This window comes from Caretta caretta, chromosome 3 (assembly GCF_965140235.1).
Source record: "Caretta caretta isolate rCarCar2 chromosome 3, rCarCar1.hap1, whole genome shotgun sequence".
NCBI lineage: Eukaryota > Metazoa > Chordata > Testudines > Cheloniidae > Caretta > Caretta caretta.
In genome coordinates this window covers 110,193,088-110,210,224 of record NC_134208.1, presented here as the reverse complement: position 1 = coordinate 110,210,224, position 17,137 = coordinate 110,193,088, and the positions used below count along the sequence as shown (strand labels likewise).

The following is a 17,137-nucleotide window of genomic DNA, read 5'->3' as shown; positions in this document are numbered from 1 at the left end:
TTAACAGGAGTTTTGACTGAATAAAGACTTAAAGATTTGGGGCCAGATCCTGCAGCCTTTACTCACATTCAATATGAGTACAAGCTATAGAATTGAATCTTTGGCCCTCTTAGTCACATAACTGACAGCACAATGTGTATATGTTGCATCAGTAATCTTGTGTAATATGTTCCAATGCTGAGCCTATTTAAATTGGTACATTTACTCAATATCTAGTTCTCAAAACCCTTTTTACACCATGTGACATTTTCAGATAAGGAACTGATGAAAGAATGAAGTGCAATAAGAACAACTTGAAGACAAAGCCAGAATCAAGCTGTGAAAGAAACAAACAGCGTTTTATTGAGGAAGATTTTTCCAGAGATGTTCAAAGGCCTACTTAAAGTGCTCTCCTTCTCACACACACACTCTCTCTCTCTCTCTCTCTCTCTCTCTCTCGGAGAGAATTACTTTCCATTTGACGTGATGTAGTTGGGGCTTTGTTCTGATTTCGCAAACAAATAATTTTAACTAAAATTTCTTTAAAAGTTTATATTAAAGAAGTAATTTCATACATTGCATGACCTCTTCTCTTATCCTCTAAATCTCTCCAAAATTACTGCTTTTGTATAATCTCCCTCCCTATTCATGAAATATTTCTGTGGCGGTTCTCAGCTATGGGTTGGGACTCCACAGTGGGTCGCGACCCTGTTTTAATAGGTTGCCAGGGCTGGCATTAGACTTGCTGGGGCCCAGGGCTGAAGCCCCAGGGGTTCCGACCCCCTGCCTGGGGTGGCAGAGCTTAGGTGGGCTCAGGGTTGGCCTCTGCTCCTGGGGTCCTGTGGTAATTTTTGTTTTCAGAAGGGATCACAGTGCATTGAACCCCTGGTAGAGTATCCCTTTTATTGGGTGAAATCCTGAGCTAAGTGAGGTCAATGAGAAAACTTCCAAAGACTTCAAAGAGGCCAGGATTTCACCCATTATATTTTTCTGAATCAGAGTGGGAAGGACCATAGGTCTATTACAAAGCAAAGTGTACACTTTAAAAGCATTCTATAAATAATAATAATAATAATAAGCAGCCATAAAAGAAAACCCTACATTTCTGAGTACAAGATTTGTTCCTCCTCTTCCCTCTCTTTTTCACATCCATCTGGATCCATCTCCTTGGTAGTATTGATCAGTTAGGCCTGGATCCCAGCATCCATTTAAAGCTATCTGCAGGATCAGAGGATTGGATACTTTCTTGCTTTCCCTCTTCAAACATAATGTTCCTTCATAAGGCTGACTACATCACAAGATTTCAGGGACACAGCTTTCTCCTTTACACTGGACTGAAGAAAATAAATGAAACAATTTAGAAAATAAAAACCATTATAGCAAACATCTAGAAATAAAATTGCTTGTTAATATAACTGCATGGGTCATCAAGGATATATTCTGGCTGGTATAACATAAAACACTGATTGAGAATTAAGTAAACCCGTAGGCTGTTCCAGAAAAACTGCAGTTAAGAATGCACTGTGTGACAGGCTAGTTGACCAAGAGAGGAATTAAATGCTTATCCAGAAATATTTGCTGCCTGCAACATCATTGGTGGAGACGGTTACCTGCACAGATTAGGGCACCCCACCTTTTCCCAGTCCGTAGGGCTCCAGGCAAAAACCACTTATCCTTACCCAAACCATAGGGCTCAGGGCCATATGTAAACAATTCATAGGGCTCAGGGTGTAACTAACCTGGTCGATTTATGTACGCACACCCTTTTCCAATACATAGGGCTCTGGGTGTATACTACTTCTGCAGGTTTGCAGGACCTTTTACCAGTGAAAGAACCTTACACAGTAATATACTACATAACCTCTATTTATTAACAATCACCAAAACCAGACTGCCCACGCTACACATACAGTGCTCACCACTCCCAGTAAGACAGATGAACTTTTTTTGATGGCCAGTCAGGATCAGGTCCACCTGCGGGACTCCAGTTTCTGCACAGTGTTATTGGCAGAATGTTGAGGTCTGGCAGCTCTGATCTTTGGGGCTGTGTCCTGGAGTTGGTTCCCAAAGAACTTCCTTTTGGACCTCAATTTATATAGTGAAATTTGAGTCCTGTTTAGCTGTACCTTAATCAATCATTATACTAAAATTTTACTAACCAATCCTAACATAGTGTAACAAAATTCTCTAACCAATTCTACTCCATCACGTTAATTAATTTACACCGAGCAAAATTAATTATGTAACAGACAGAAACAATTAAAGAACCAGACAGAGACCATACAGATAAACAATAGGGGAGTGGGGACCATAATGATAAAACAATAAATTAGGATTTCACAACCACAACTATTGATAAGTGATTTCTTGCCAGACAGAATGCTATCAAACTAAGTTTTCTTTAGCCATCTTAAGATCCGTTTCTTTATCTGGTGACAGTGGGTGCGATTAGGACAGGGTCTCCTTCTTAACAGCCTGATTTTTTCATTGTTTTTATGTAATTTAGATGGAATGTGAGGATGTGACTTCCTGCTTCTCAGCTAATGGCTGCTTCTTGGCTGCTCTTTTAATCTGGCTGCAGACAAAGGCCTTAGGCTTTAGGCCTTACAATATGGCTGCAGACAAAGACCTTCTCCTTACAGAGACGGTATGGAAGATCAGATGGGTCAGGACTGAGGCTCCTCCTGGGCTCTTGCCTCTCTCGTGATGTATGCAATTTTTATTATCTCCTCAATATATGTGCTGCAATGCTGTATTACTGTTACTAATTAATGTTATGGAAAAGGGAATGAACAGTGAGATGGTATAATTTGCAGAAAATAAAATAATTTAAATTAGTTAAGACTAAACGAGACTGTGTGGAATTTCAGAGGGAACTAAACAATCAATCTGAATGGTCAGCTTGATGGCAGAAACACTTCATCACTGACAAATGCAAGACCATATACTGTATAAGAATAATCTGAACTGCTTCCTCTATATTAGGTATAGCCTCTCAGGCAAAAGACCAGGGTATCACTGTGAACAGCTCAGCGAAAATATCTGCTCAATGTGCAGCAGCACTAAAAAACAATCAAGATGCAAGGATAAATTTAAAAATAGAAGAAATAATACTGAAAGTATTGTTATGCCATTATAGATCAATGATATGCCCATGCCTGGACTATTTTGTTCAATTCTGGTAACATTATCATTTGGGGGATGTTCTGTGGCCTGTGTTTTACGGGAGGTCAGACGAGATGAGCACAATGGACCCTTCTGGCCTTGGAATCTATGAATCTCTATATATAGCTGAGGTGGGTGATCGAATGATTTATTTATGAAAAGAGATTGAAAAGTATGAAACTTTTTAGTTTAGAGGGGGGACATGATAAAAGTACACAATATAATGAATGCTACAGAGAAAGTAAATCTTGTACTCCTATTTACCCTCTCTCATAATACAAGAACAAGAGAAAATATCCTGATTATTTCCTGATTGTGTACTCTTTTTGTTGGGTATAAACTGTTATGGTTTATTGAGTTACATGTGTGTATCAGACCCAATAATCAGTTTTAAGGATATTGCAGCAATCCAAGATGGGGTCTGAACTGTCATCTTGTGACTCCATCTTGTGACCCCCTGTCAGCCTGGCCTAGATGAAACTGGATTGAACTGTTTTTTCTTGCCACTGGGCGATCCCATGGCCACACCACCTCAGACTGTTTCCCACCTTTCCCAGGATCATACCATGTTTTCCCACCACAGACTCTATAAAAGAACTGTAATCACAGACTGGTGGCACAGTCCATCACAGTGACTGTGTGTGCGCGATTCAGGTCTTCATGGCAGCAGTGCACCACCGAAGAATACCATTCATCCCCGGAGTGAGAAGAAAGAAGAAGACGCATTCCACCTTACCTGTCCTGCTCCTGGGAACGCCAACATCCAGAGGGTTCTCGGTCCGCTTCTTCAGTTCCAACAGTCATCGAGGGACTCTCCAGCGCTCCTCCTCCACAGGTTCCAATTAATCCATGGAGTAGAGGTCCTGGACTTTGCCGCCGCCACTGAAGTGCTGGGAATACAGTGAGACAAATTAGGGTTTCTTAATTGGGGTTATATTTTCTTGAATGCCAGGGTGGGTTCGGTTTCAATTTTCAGCCTGAGCTTTATGCTCATAGGAAGGGCTGCTGTGTCACTGGTTTTGTGTTCTTTATATAGTTATTGTTCATTCACATATATCCCTTCCCTTATCTGTAATTTATTCCTTAATACACTTACCTCTTATTTAACCCTTATTTCTTTGTCAGCTTTTATTTATTGCACACCACACAAGGGAAGAGGGGAGGAAATCTGCACCAATCCACTGGTGACTGAGATGGCAGAGGGCAAATCTGCTCTTTTGGGAAAAAGGGGCTAGTTCCTATTCTGATACCTACACCATTTATACATTCAGAGTTATCTTGGCTTCCCTTTGAGATAACATTTCTGGTGACCGCAGCAGGACTCTCTGGGGACTGGATTAGCTATCTCCTTAGGGTCCTGTTAGGCTATTTTATTTTTATTATGTGAACAGCAGCAGTTTCGGTCCTTGAGACTCGGGGAGGGAGTTCTTACTGGGATATTATTGTGTTAGCCGAAGGGCAAGTGAACCAGTTGGCTCCTTTCCCACCTCTTTTGACAAAGGGTGGGATTTTATCCTAGCTCCATTGAAATCCTGTTATTGTGGATCAGGGGTCGCGGGACACCCGCCCACCCCGCCCCTTTGGTAACAGATAGCGGTTACTGGTTGCCCTGTCCAGTGAAGTTAGTACTTTTCTCTGTACAGGGTAGGTACGGAGTGGTCTGGGCCCCAAAAGCGTGGCCACTTTTCTTTGGCAGAAGGCAGTGTATTAGACTAGCCTAGCCCGAGCCGAGGTGCCACGTATAAAGGCACGGATTCTTACCGGAGCCCTCCTATCTTCACTTAAGTTACCCTTTAAATTCTATAGTTGGGCAAGCAACTCCCTACAGCACGATGGACCGAATTTTCAGTCTACAAGGATGGACTCCCCAGTCTAATAAAAATTCTTTGGATCATGCTATCGATTCTTTCGGGAAGGGAGAAAATCCTTAGCAGCAGGAATCACTAGCAGGAAGGGATTCCATGGGTAAATTTTCCATCTTGTGGGCTCCCTACCACTAGCAAGCCTAAGCCCAGTAAAAAGGAACAAAAATGAGCTCTAATTTACAGCCTGACCATGGCCGGCCGGGAGCTCAATTCTCAAGTGATGCTGCTGAAAGAGCATGCAGACCAAGGACTTGAGAAGTGCAAGCAGCAAACCAGCAGGCTGAACAGCAAGCCGCTGAGCTGCAAGCAGCTAAGGCCACTGTATCCACTCTAATATTACAGGTGGCTCAGATTGAACAGCACCTGAGAGACCTTAGCGCTAAAACTACAGCGGCTGAAAGAAAAGCAGACGTTAAAACACAAGAACTGCTGGAATCTCAGGCAGCAGTTAGTTAATTAAAGAGCCTGCTGACAATCGGGAAAGGTCTGTCTCCCATGCTGGGTGTCAACGCCACATCAAACAACTGTAAGACCAGCTGTACTTAACATAGGCGTTAATAAAGGCAGTTGACACTAACCCCTTGGCTGCCTTAACTATGGATTGGTGTGAGGAACATCCACCAGAAAATTGGTATGGGAAAGAGCAGCTACCCTCTGCACCTCAAAGCTGGGAGGAGGTGGAAGCTGCACAGAAAGGATGCCCATTGGCTCCTGTGGTGATCACAGTTACACAATTTGAAAACACTGGGCAACCCCCCTTGGTAAAACACCAGAGCAGGCTAGAGCCATGGGAAAGCACATGCGCCCTTCTAACCAAGATACAGTGCTTAACGGGTTAGCCAGATTATCTGTTACACCACATTTGACTCAAGATGATGTGATATGTATACTAAGGGAATGTATGTCTAATGATGATTTTGCAGCTCTTCCTTATAATGTATTAATTGATGCAAATAATGAACCATCTACTATCTATTCATGTGTATTTTGACTGTTTTATCCACATGATAATGTAATGGGCAAGGCATATTCAGAAAAGCAGAGTGTAGAGGAAAGGCCAGAAAAATATTTTCTGAGGAAAAAATTGTTATTCTGGTTGGCTAGACTAGGGGTGAACTGAAATGGGGTAATCATTTAAGATACACCAGAGTTAAGAGAACTTTATGTACAGAGTTTAGCTCCTAGCATATGGCTAGCTATGGGTCCAGTAGATATATGTAACACTTGGCTGCCTTTACTAGAAGCAAGAGCTTGGGAGATTTTTGAACTCCAGAAACTAGCCCATCAAGGAACATCAGCAAAAAGGAAGGTAGCTATAACAGTAAGGAGACAACAAATGGTAAAAGCAGCAACACAGGACAAAGTTCCTCCACTACTAAACCCCTGGACAACAGAAACTTTATGTTCAGAGGAACTGGAGATGAGATAAGGATTTTTAAAAAGTGTATGCTAAAAAGATTATCTCAGTACGAGCCATGGGACAAACTAAATAAGCAGAGACTGTCAGGAGAGGACATGTTTCTAAAATTGGCTAAATATGAATCTGGGCAAAAGGCTGGAGGGCCAAGTTCCGATGCTCCTGTAGAGTCTGTCTCAACTAGCAGTACTTACTGAGGAGGCCGAGCTTCCCAAGCCCCTGGTATGGTAGCCTCTGTAGTTAATGATGAGTGGGGCAGGCCTACAGTAAAAATTAAAATCATGGGAAGCTTTGGAAAAATAGAACAATCGATGCTGGTGGATACAGGGACCTCCACTAGTTTGTTATGCCTCAAGGGAAATACTACAGCTAAGAACTTGCCAGTAAGAGAACTGAAATCTTTGGTCTCATATAACGGTAAAGAAAATGTCATTCCTTTTACTTATGATGTTACATGCCATATCGGGTCTCTATCTACACAGGCCTCATTTGGACTGCAAAAATTGGATGGTACAGGCATAATAGGAATAAATCTGTTGCAACGACTGGATATAAGTATTGAATTACCTAATAGGATGTTGATTCAAGCCGAGCACGGAGAAGCAGGTATTCTAATCCCTGCAACACACCCTATCTGTGCTGCCAAGGCTCCAGAAGAATTGCAGTTTCCTGTATGGGAGACAGAAATCCAACAAGAAAAGGAGTACTTGTGGCACCTTAGAGACTAACCAATTTATTTGAGCATAAGCTTTCGTGAGCTACAGCTCATTTCATCGGATGCATACTGTGGAAAGTGTAGAAGACCTTTTTATATACACACAAAGCATGAAAAAATACCTCCTCCCACCCCACTCTCCTGCTGCTAATAGCTTATCTAAAGTGATCACTCTCCTTACAATGTGTATGATAATCAAGTTGGCCATTTCCAGCACAAATCCAGGTTTTCTCACACCCCACACCCACACACAAAATCAGATGTCAAGAATTATAACATCAACCAGTCGGAGAACACTTCAATCTCTTTGGTCACGCGATTACAGACATGAAAGTTGTGATATTACAACAAAAAAACTTCAAATCCAGACTCCAGCGAGAAACTGTTGAATTGGAATTCATTTGCAAATTTGATACAATTAACTTAGGCTTGAATAGAGACTGGGAGTGGCTAAGTCATTATGCAAGGTAACCTATTTCCCCTTGTTTTTTCCTACCCCACCCCCCTTCCTCAGACGTTCTTGTTAAACCCTGGATTTGTGCTGGAAATGGCCCACCTTGCTTATCATACACATTATAAGGAGAGTAGTCACTTTAGATAAGCTATTAGCAGCAGGAGAGTGGGGTGGGAGGAGGTATTTTTTCATGCTTTGTGTGTATATAAAAAGATCTTCTACACTTTCCACAGTATGCATCCGATGAAGTGAGCTGTAGCTCACGAAAGCTTATGCTCAAATAAATTGGTTAGTCTCTAAGGTGCCACAAGTACTCCTTTTCTTTTTGCGAACACAGACTAACACGGCTGTTACTCTGAAAGAAATCCAACAAGTTATCAACAAATACAAGGAGGTGTTTGCTCCTAACAAACTAAGTTGTGGAAAGGTTCAAGCCTCAATAAAGGTAGAAAGTCCTGATGCAAAGCCTATACATCAATACCGGTATTCTGCAGAGGTGAAGGAGGGGATTCGACCCACAGTAAAGGCATTATTGAATCAAGAAGTGCTGATACCTTGTCAAAGTGTCTGCAACTCTCCTATCTGGCTGGTTAGAAAGGCCGATGGACGCTCCTGGAGGTTAACCGTGGACTACAGGGGATTAAACAAGGTGACACCCAGGTTGGCCCCCGTTGCTGCTAAATTTCCAGAAGTGATGAATTTAATCACTGAAGGTGCGTGCTGGAACAGCATCCTAGACATCTCTAACGCCTTCTTCTCCATACCACTCCATCCCTCCTGCTACTATAAATTTGCTTTCACTTATGAAGAACAGCAAGTCACCTTTGCAAGAGTTCCTTAAGGGTATCACAATACTCTGAGTTTATGTCATCGTATCGTAGCAGCATTATGAAAAACCACCTCTTACTATGACAACATTGTCAGTTATGTAGACGATATACTGATAGCTACCAAAACCAAGCAAGACAACATCAAAGCTCTAGATGAAGTACTAGGAATTCTGAAAACAGCAGGGTTCCTAGTAAACCCAACCAAAGCTCAGCTAGTTCAACTGGTAGTCTACTTAGGGATGCAACTGGGCCCTGCCGGGAGGAAACCTGATACCAGTTGAATAGAGCTAATATCTAAACTGCCTGCTCCAACAGATCAGTTAGCACACTCAGGTCCTTCCTAGGCCTGGTTGGTTTTTCCAGGGACTTCATTGAAGGTTATAGTGAGAAGGCAAGGCCACTTTACCAGCTACTTAGGAAAGGCCAACTATGGAAGTGGGGTGAGGGAATTGTACAACAGCTGAAGCAAGCCTTAATGGAGGCACCTGCACTGGCATTGCCTCAGATGAACAAACCCTTCCACATCCAATTAGCAACCACTAACACAGCAATCAGCTCTATCCTACTGCAACAACATGGAACTTCCTTGAAGCCCATAGCAGATGGTTCCAGAGTGTTATCAGGAGTGGAACAGCAATTCACTGAATGTGAGCGAGAGGTATGGGTGCTGGTTCATTGGGAATATATAGTGGGCATGGCTCCTGTAGTGTTAAAGTCCCCGCAGACTCCTGTGAAGTATGTGCTGACTGGAAGAGTAAGCCACCCTTGTCTAGCTAACTGGACCTTAACTTTGATCAACAAAGAAATACAGGTAGAAAAGTTTGCACATCTTAGCCTGGCACCATTCGCACTTTGAGTTCCTGCACCAAAAGAGCCCCTGATAAATCACTGGTGTCCTCTTCCTGAGAATATGAATCCTGAGATCATATCACCTTTCAAGTTAGAATCAGTGTTTGAAAAAGCTAAAACTTGTAACCTAGACCTCTGGGTTGTGGATGGAAGCAGCATGTACATCAATGGAAAGGCAGCCACAGGGTTTGCAGTTTTACATGTTGCATCTGACAAAGCATTCCAAGGAACCATCGCACACAACTCAGCCCAGGCTGCAGAAATAGTGGCAATTGTAGCCTTGGAAAATGCTGAATCTTCCACAGATATTACCATCTGCACAGATTCTGACTGGGCAATGAGGGCATTGCTGGACTGGATGGTTATTTGGAAAACAAAGAAATGAGGACAGCAGACAACCAGCCAGTTGCTTATGCCGGATATCAGCAATATGCATGGCAGTTAGCTGAGTCCAGGAGGGGTGACACTTTTTTGTTTAAGGTTAAGGCTCACTGAAAGAATCAATCAGAAATCACTCTCCTGAATAGCAAGGTGGATCGACTGGCAAAACAAGCTGCAAGCTTGGGACCAGAGTTTAGATGGAACAAGGTAAAAGCAACCATTGATGCCTTAACACAGGGGTGGGCAAACTTTTTGGCCTGAGGGCCACATTCGGGTGCAAAACTATATGGAGGGCCGGGTAGGGAAGGCTATGCCTCCCCAAACAGCCTGGCCCCCGCCCCCTATCCGCCCCCTCCCACTTTCTGTCCCCTGACTGCCCCCCTCAGAACCCCCTCCCATCCAACCCCCCCCGCTCCTTGTCCCCTGACCGCCCCCTCCCGGGACCCTGCCCCTAATCGCCCGCCGGGACACCACCCCCTATCCAAGCCCCCCGTTCTCCGTCCTCTGCACCCTCCCACGAACCTCTGCCCTATCCAACCGCCCCCTGTTCCCCATCCCCTGACTGCCCCCCTACTCCCTGTCCCCTGCCCCCCAGCCCCGGCCCCCTTACCATGCTGCTCAAAGCAGCATGTCTGGAGCAGCGCCACCTGGCTGGAGCCAGACACGCTGCCGCGCTGCCCTGCATGAGCATGCAGCCCCACCGCCAAGAACACTGCCCTCACGGTGGCGTGGCTGCGGGGGAGGGGGAACAGCAGGGGAGAGGCCAGGGGCTAGCCTCCCCTCCGGGAGCTCAGAGGCCAGACAGGACGGTCCCGCGGGCCAGACGTGGCCCGCAGGCCGTAGTTTGTCCACCTCTGCCTTAACATCAACAGACCCCCACTGATCACCAGGACATTATAAGGTTACAATCACAAGACCCAGAAATTAGGAGCTAGTAAAGGATGGCAAATGCAAATCCTATACCATTAAACAGCATTCATCTGGTTTAATTACGGTAACTAAAAACAAGGGTGGAGACCAGGAATCTACAGAGGATGGTATTCCATTGCTTGTAATCCCAACTGTGCTTCGACAAGAATGGATACAACTGGCACATAGACAGGGTTATTTTGGAGTCCAGAAAACGCTATGTAAATTGGCTACTGTGGCCTGGTGGCCAGAGATTGCAAGAGATACGGAGCATTATATCAACAACTGCCTGAGATGTGCTCAAAATAACCCAGACACCAAAATCATCAAAGCACCTCTTCTCCATAAACCAGTGGATGGTCCATGGGTAAGGGTGCAAATTGATTATATTGGACTCCTACCTCAAACAAATAGGGGAAACCAATATTGTTTAGTATGCATTGACCTCTTCTCAAAGTGGATCGAGGCTTATCCAGCATGTAATTGTACAGTTCAAACTACTGTCAAGTTATTGCTGGAAAATGCATTCAGTCAGTTTGGTCTACCAAGAGTCATCGATTCCGATCAGGGTCCTCATTTCACTGGGGAAATAACCAAACAACTCTGTATAGCCCTGGGGGTGCGTGAAAGATACCATGTAGAAGGCCACCCTCAAGCATCTGGCCTTCTAGAAAGATCAGATAGATCTCTGAAGACTGCACTCCGGAAAGTCACTGATTCCTCAGGCAAAAACTGGGATCGATACCTCCCATTAATTCTCATGGCAATGAGATCCACCATTGGATCCCACGGTTTCACTCCTCATGAGGTGTTATTCGGACGACCTATGGCAAGGCCAGAACAAAGGTGGGTGCCAGAAGGGGTACCCCACGATGAATATCGACCAAGAGCAATAACAGACCAATATATAAAATCCATGCTAAGGGTCATCACTGGTGTGCAAAGGGCAGTAGCTGTGACCCTAAAAGCCAGTTGTAGGAAGATGGACCAAAGGCTCAATAATAACCTTAAGTTCATTGAATGGAATGTGGGTAATCAAGTTCTATTCAAGTACTATTCAGAAAAAAAAACATCCACTCAGTCCTAGATGGGTTGGTCCTGTTACCATTATAAACAAAGCAAGTCCTACTACTTACTAGCTGGAATTAAAATCTGGGAAGAAACGAGTCACCAAATGGTTTCACAGCACACAACTCAAAGCGTGGAAGGGAAACATCTGCCTAGACAACACTGTAAAGGAAAGAGAGAAGTAATCATAAACCACCTTAGGTAAAATTAATAGTTTCATGTTTCAGAGTAACAGCCATGTTAGTCTGTATTTGCAAAAAGAAAAGGAGTACTTGTGGCACCTTAGCGATTAACCAATTTATTTGAGCATGAGCTTTCGTGAGCTACAGCTCGTAGCTCACGAAAGCTCATGCTCAAATAAATTGGTTAGTCTCTAAGGTGCCACAAGTACTCCTTTTCTTTTTGTTAATATTTTCATGTTTTCTTTTATAGGGTACTGAAGAAAGCATGAACGCTCCTGAAAAATATCTGATGTCTATAGTTATGGCATGGTTATGCCTAAGGATTTGTCAAGGTCTAATAATTCAAGAAAACAAGCACTGGTTTGGTTAAGTGAATGAGAGTCTACTCTACAAGTGGAAGATCCCTGTTTTTGAGTATGACCAGGTTGAGGATTCAGAAAAGGAGGTATATACACAAGAGGACTTTGAAAATGAGGAACATGATGAGGAGTATGATGAAAATTACGAGAAGGAAAACAAAGGAGCTAGAATCCAAATGTTGCCAAGGGCACCACCTAAAGCCCCAACAAAACCCTTTCCAGAGGAAATTAGGACAGAAGCACCGCCTAAGGCACTATTTAAAATACGCACTTTTGGATTTAAACGGGGAAAACGAGATCTGCCAGCAACTCGAATCCCTCTCACTCCTGCATATTGGGTCGTCCCTGAGGATGTAATGACTGGATTATCCAGCATTTACTCCTACATAATGGAAGGGTATTGTTATTTAGTTATAAAGGAGAATAAAGGCAACAACTCACTGGTGTCATTCACCCTACACGACAATTGAACACACGACCCAATGCTAAATCCAACTGGACAGCTAAAATATATTAAAAAGTTATCTAATGGATGTGCGTGGATGTTGGTCGCTTTCCCTTTCATAGGTTGTTCACAGGACATATAGGGATGTTCACTGGGACGTATCCAAGTGTATCAACTTTAAAATCAGCGCACCTTCTATCACAACACCAGGCTTTATAAATATTACTTCTAGTTTACATCACCATAATCTTCAATCCACCTCAATTAAATTATATGCGTATCCTCCTTATACCAACAAACATTTAATCATGAATCTATCCTGTCAAGTATGCAGAAATCAATGTTCTCTCTCTTTGACTAATTATGTTTCATCTAAGTTTTGCAAATTGGATGACTCAGTAAAACGACAACCTCATTTGCACAGGAATTCTCATGGTTAATACTAGTATTTTGCCCGTTTTAACTGAAAACATTTGTTCAAATTGACCATTGCTCCACCACCACCAATTAGTAGGACCTTTTGTTTTCAAAAAGGATGTATCAAGAATTATGATGATTGAACCTCAGTTCGGCCTAAAGAAGATCATAATACCTATTCAGATCTCTATCATTCCACTACATCTTCCGCGTGCACCCTTTCTGACGCCCTTATTAATGGGATGGAGAGCATGGCTACAAGGAATCTTGCTATCCTCCTTACAACAAAGAAAGAAAAGGGATATGATAGCAAAGGTGCTCAGAGGAGTAGGAGCTGGACTTGGGGTAACTAATACCATCGATGAAAACTTCCTTGCCAAAAGAATAGGTGATCTGAGTCATGACGTGTCAACATTATTGGAGCCACTATCATCGGAGTTGATGGGATTAGGAACCACCAAATTCAATATTGTAAATATCCTCCCTTATTGGTTGGATATTCAGGACCAAGATCACCTACAGGTATTGGGAGCTTTTGGCATCCTGCAACCAAATTTATCTGAGGCACTTACCTGTATGGAAGCTCAGCAATGATTATTAAGTGTGGCAAAATCAATTGTAAGAGATGCCTTTGGAGTTAAAAAGAATAATTGTAAATAACGCCAATGAATTTGAGAAAAGGCATCATGAATGGTGGAGACTCATTAGTTTTACGTACTATTCCCATAATGAGACTACTATAGCCCTTGTACTCACCTTAAGGTCAGCTGTTGAGGAAAATATCCTCTCGTTCCACTAGAAATTTTTGCCAACCAATCCCTAATGGTGCCTTTGTGGAAGAAAATAAATGGGTGCATCTTAAGGGGAAAGAGTATAAACCCATTTAATGTACAAGCATGTACTGAGCAGAAAGGGTTGGGATATACTTGCACTGAAGGCATATGGGAGGAGCCCCATGTGTGTCTAAACTCTTTGTCAGGAACATGTAATTACGAGCTGCACCACCATTCCCTTGGTAACCAGTCAGCCATAGTGCAGGTAGATAGACACTGTGTCTGTGTAAGAAGTCTGTGTCCAATGTTTACTGTAAATAGGTTTTACCATATAATCAACAATTTTATTGCACATATTTGTTTGTGTCAAGTATCTAGTCTAAGGGGATGTGATATAAATGTGACGTTGCATGACCTAGAGTCAGAAGTCATTCAGTCTAAATATCGACTATACGACTACATAGAGCCTATACATATTGGAGCTGACTTAGAGGCTATCAAGAAATTACTACACCATAAACAGCTCACCTATTATATCAACAACTTAAAAACAGAAGGTCTTAAGACTCTTCTCACGGTCCACCATTCGGTGGATAAAATCAAATGAATCCTTAAGAAAGTAAAGGATGAAACCACACCACTACATTGGTGGGAAGGTATTTTTACCACCAATGTGAGTGAAGCTCATGCTGCTTGGATCATCATGCTCCATCCAATTATGGTACTCTTAATCCCACAATTTCTTTTAAACATTTAGTACGACCACATAAATGATTATCTGTGCAAGCTCAGAAAGGTTAAGAAAAGGTCTAAGCAAGTTCCCTTTGACATCTCTATTCTTAATACCTAGGTATAGTTATTTAGTTAGATACTTGCCTGTTGTATTATCTGTGAATCTTTATATGTGCATTGTTATGTTGATACTTACCTTTGTTATAATTCTACATTGTACCAAGGTTGTTTGGGACCTTTGTACTTAATTAAGTAAAAAGGCCCCAAGGAGGGGATATGTTGGGTATAAACTGTTATAGTTTATTGAGTTACATGTGTGTATCAGACCCGGTAATCAGTTTTAAGGATATTGCAGCAATCCAAGATGGGGTCTGAACTGCCATCTTGTGACTCCATCTCGTGACCCCTCTGTGCACTGTCAGCCTGGCCTGGATGTAACTGGATTGAACTGTTTTTTCCTGCCACTGGGCGATCCCATGGCCACACCTCCTCAGACTGTTTCCCTCCTTTCCCAGGATCATACCATGTTTTCCCACCACAGACTCTATAAAAGAATTGTAATCACAGACTGGTGGCACAGTCCATCACAGTGACTGTGTGTGCGCGATTCAGGTCTTCATGGCAGCAGTGCACCACCGAAGAATACCATTCATCCCCGGAGTGAGAAGAAAGAAGAAGACGCATTCCACCTTACCTGTCCTGCTCCTGGGAACGCCAACATCCAGAGGGTTCTCGGCCCGCTTCTTCAGTTCCAACAGTCATCGAGGGATTCTCCAGCGCTCCTCCTCCACAGGTTCCAATTAATCCATGGAGTAGAGGTCCTGGACTTCGCCGCCGCCACTGAAGTGCTGGGAATACAGTGAGACAAATTAGGGTTTCTTAATTGGGGTTATATTTTCTTGAATGCCAGGGTGGGTTCGGTTTCAATTTTCAGCCTGAGCTTTATGCTCATAGGAAGGGCTGTTGTGTCACTGGTTTTGTGTTCTTTATATAGTTATTTCTCGTTCACATATATCCCTTCTCTTATCTGTAATTTATCCCTTAATACACTTACCTGTTATTTAACCCTTATTTCTTTGTCAGCTTTTATTTATTGCACACCACACAAGGGAAGAGGGGAGGAAATCTGCACCAGTCCACCGGTGCCAGAGACGGCAGAGGACGAATCTGCTCTTTTGGGAAAAAGGGGCTTGTTCCTATTCTGATACCTACACCATTTATACATTCAGAGTTATCTTGGCTCCCCTTTGAGATAACATTTTTACACAATGGATAGTTCAATGATGTGACTCATTTTCAAGGAGTATCACTTATACCAAGATCATACTAGGATTTTTTTTTAAAAAGTTACACATGTTGAGCAGTGTGGTCTCAAAGAATGAGGAAATCCCTAATTCCAGTCTTGGCTCTGCGACTTGACTCACTGTGTAGCCTTGGGCAATTTATACTTTTGTTTCAGTTTTTCCATTGGTAAAATGGAAATAATAATGATCACCTGAAGATCTGACAGAGGTTGTTAGGATTAATGAGTTAATGTTCTTTTACTAATGCTTTGAACATATAAAGTGTTGTTATATGGATAATGGAAACATCCATAGTTACATCCCAAATCACTGCTGTTCCATGTCTGTTGAAAAATATCACCCTCAGCTCCTTGACATAGACTGTACTCTTCAAATGTTTCACTGGATGGAACATAAGAATTGCTATGCCAAATCAGATCGGTAAGGAGAGTGATCACTTTAGACAAGCTATTACCAGCAGGAGAGTGGGGTGGGGGGAGAGAAAACCTTTTGTAGTGATAAACACCCATTTTTTTCATGGTCTGTGTGTATAAAAACATCTGCTGTATTTTCCATGGCATGCATCCGATGAAGTGAGCTCTGGCGCACGAAAGCTTATGCTCAAATAAATTGGTTAGTCTCTAAGGTGCCACAAGTACTCCTTTTCTTTTTGTTTCTGACAGTGGCCAACAGAAGGTTTACAAACCCCAATATAGAATACCCTATGCACAGGGAAGTTTCTTCCAAAATCCTATATATTCGTGGTTGCTTTATGCCTAGAAGCATGAAGGTTTCTCTTTCTCTAGACTTCTCTCACAAGCAAGTATTCCATAATTCAATTGTGGTTTTTCTGGCACCTACCTTTGAAGCAGTTAGAAACAGGATACTGGACAAGACAGATACTAGGCAGGAACATCTTCTCCAACTCATATCTGTAGTTATGTGCTTGGCTCCAATTCTGCAAGCTAATCTATGTGGGCAGGTCCCAATGCCTGTGTAGAGCCCTACTTTACTAGAATTCTGCCCAGGCATAAATAGCCATTTGCATGGATCAGCTTGCAGGGATCATCAGATGCTAAATCAAACTCCATCCCTCGCACCTGTAACTATTTCAAATAGTGAATTACTGTGTTGTGGAGCTATACTTTTTTGTTTGTTTTTGTTTATTTTGGGTCAAGCTAAATTTTAGTTTTAAACATAATAGGTTGCTAGCAATCAACTACTACATAATAGGCCCAATTCTTAGTTACGTCAAACTCCTTTACACCACTCTGAGAGTACACTGCAGTGCAAAGTGAGTGTAAACTACATTTA

At 42.6% G+C, this 17,137-nt stretch overlaps 1 long non-coding RNA gene across 1 annotated transcript; it reads right to left on the bottom strand.

Moving 5' to 3' along the window:
• Nucleotides 1-340: 340 nt before the first annotated feature.
• On the bottom strand, nucleotides 341-16,771 carry LOC142071575 (uncharacterized). Its single transcript, XR_012667690.1, has 6 exons — nucleotides 16,685-16,771; nucleotides 15,235-15,388; nucleotides 11,701-11,794; nucleotides 6,994-7,095; nucleotides 3,881-4,034; nucleotides 341-1,313 (listed from the first exon to the last, which is right to left on the bottom strand). It is a non-coding gene; the product is annotated as an uncharacterized LOC142071575 (long non-coding RNA).
• Between the last annotated feature and the right edge of the window lie 366 nt (nucleotides 16,772-17,137).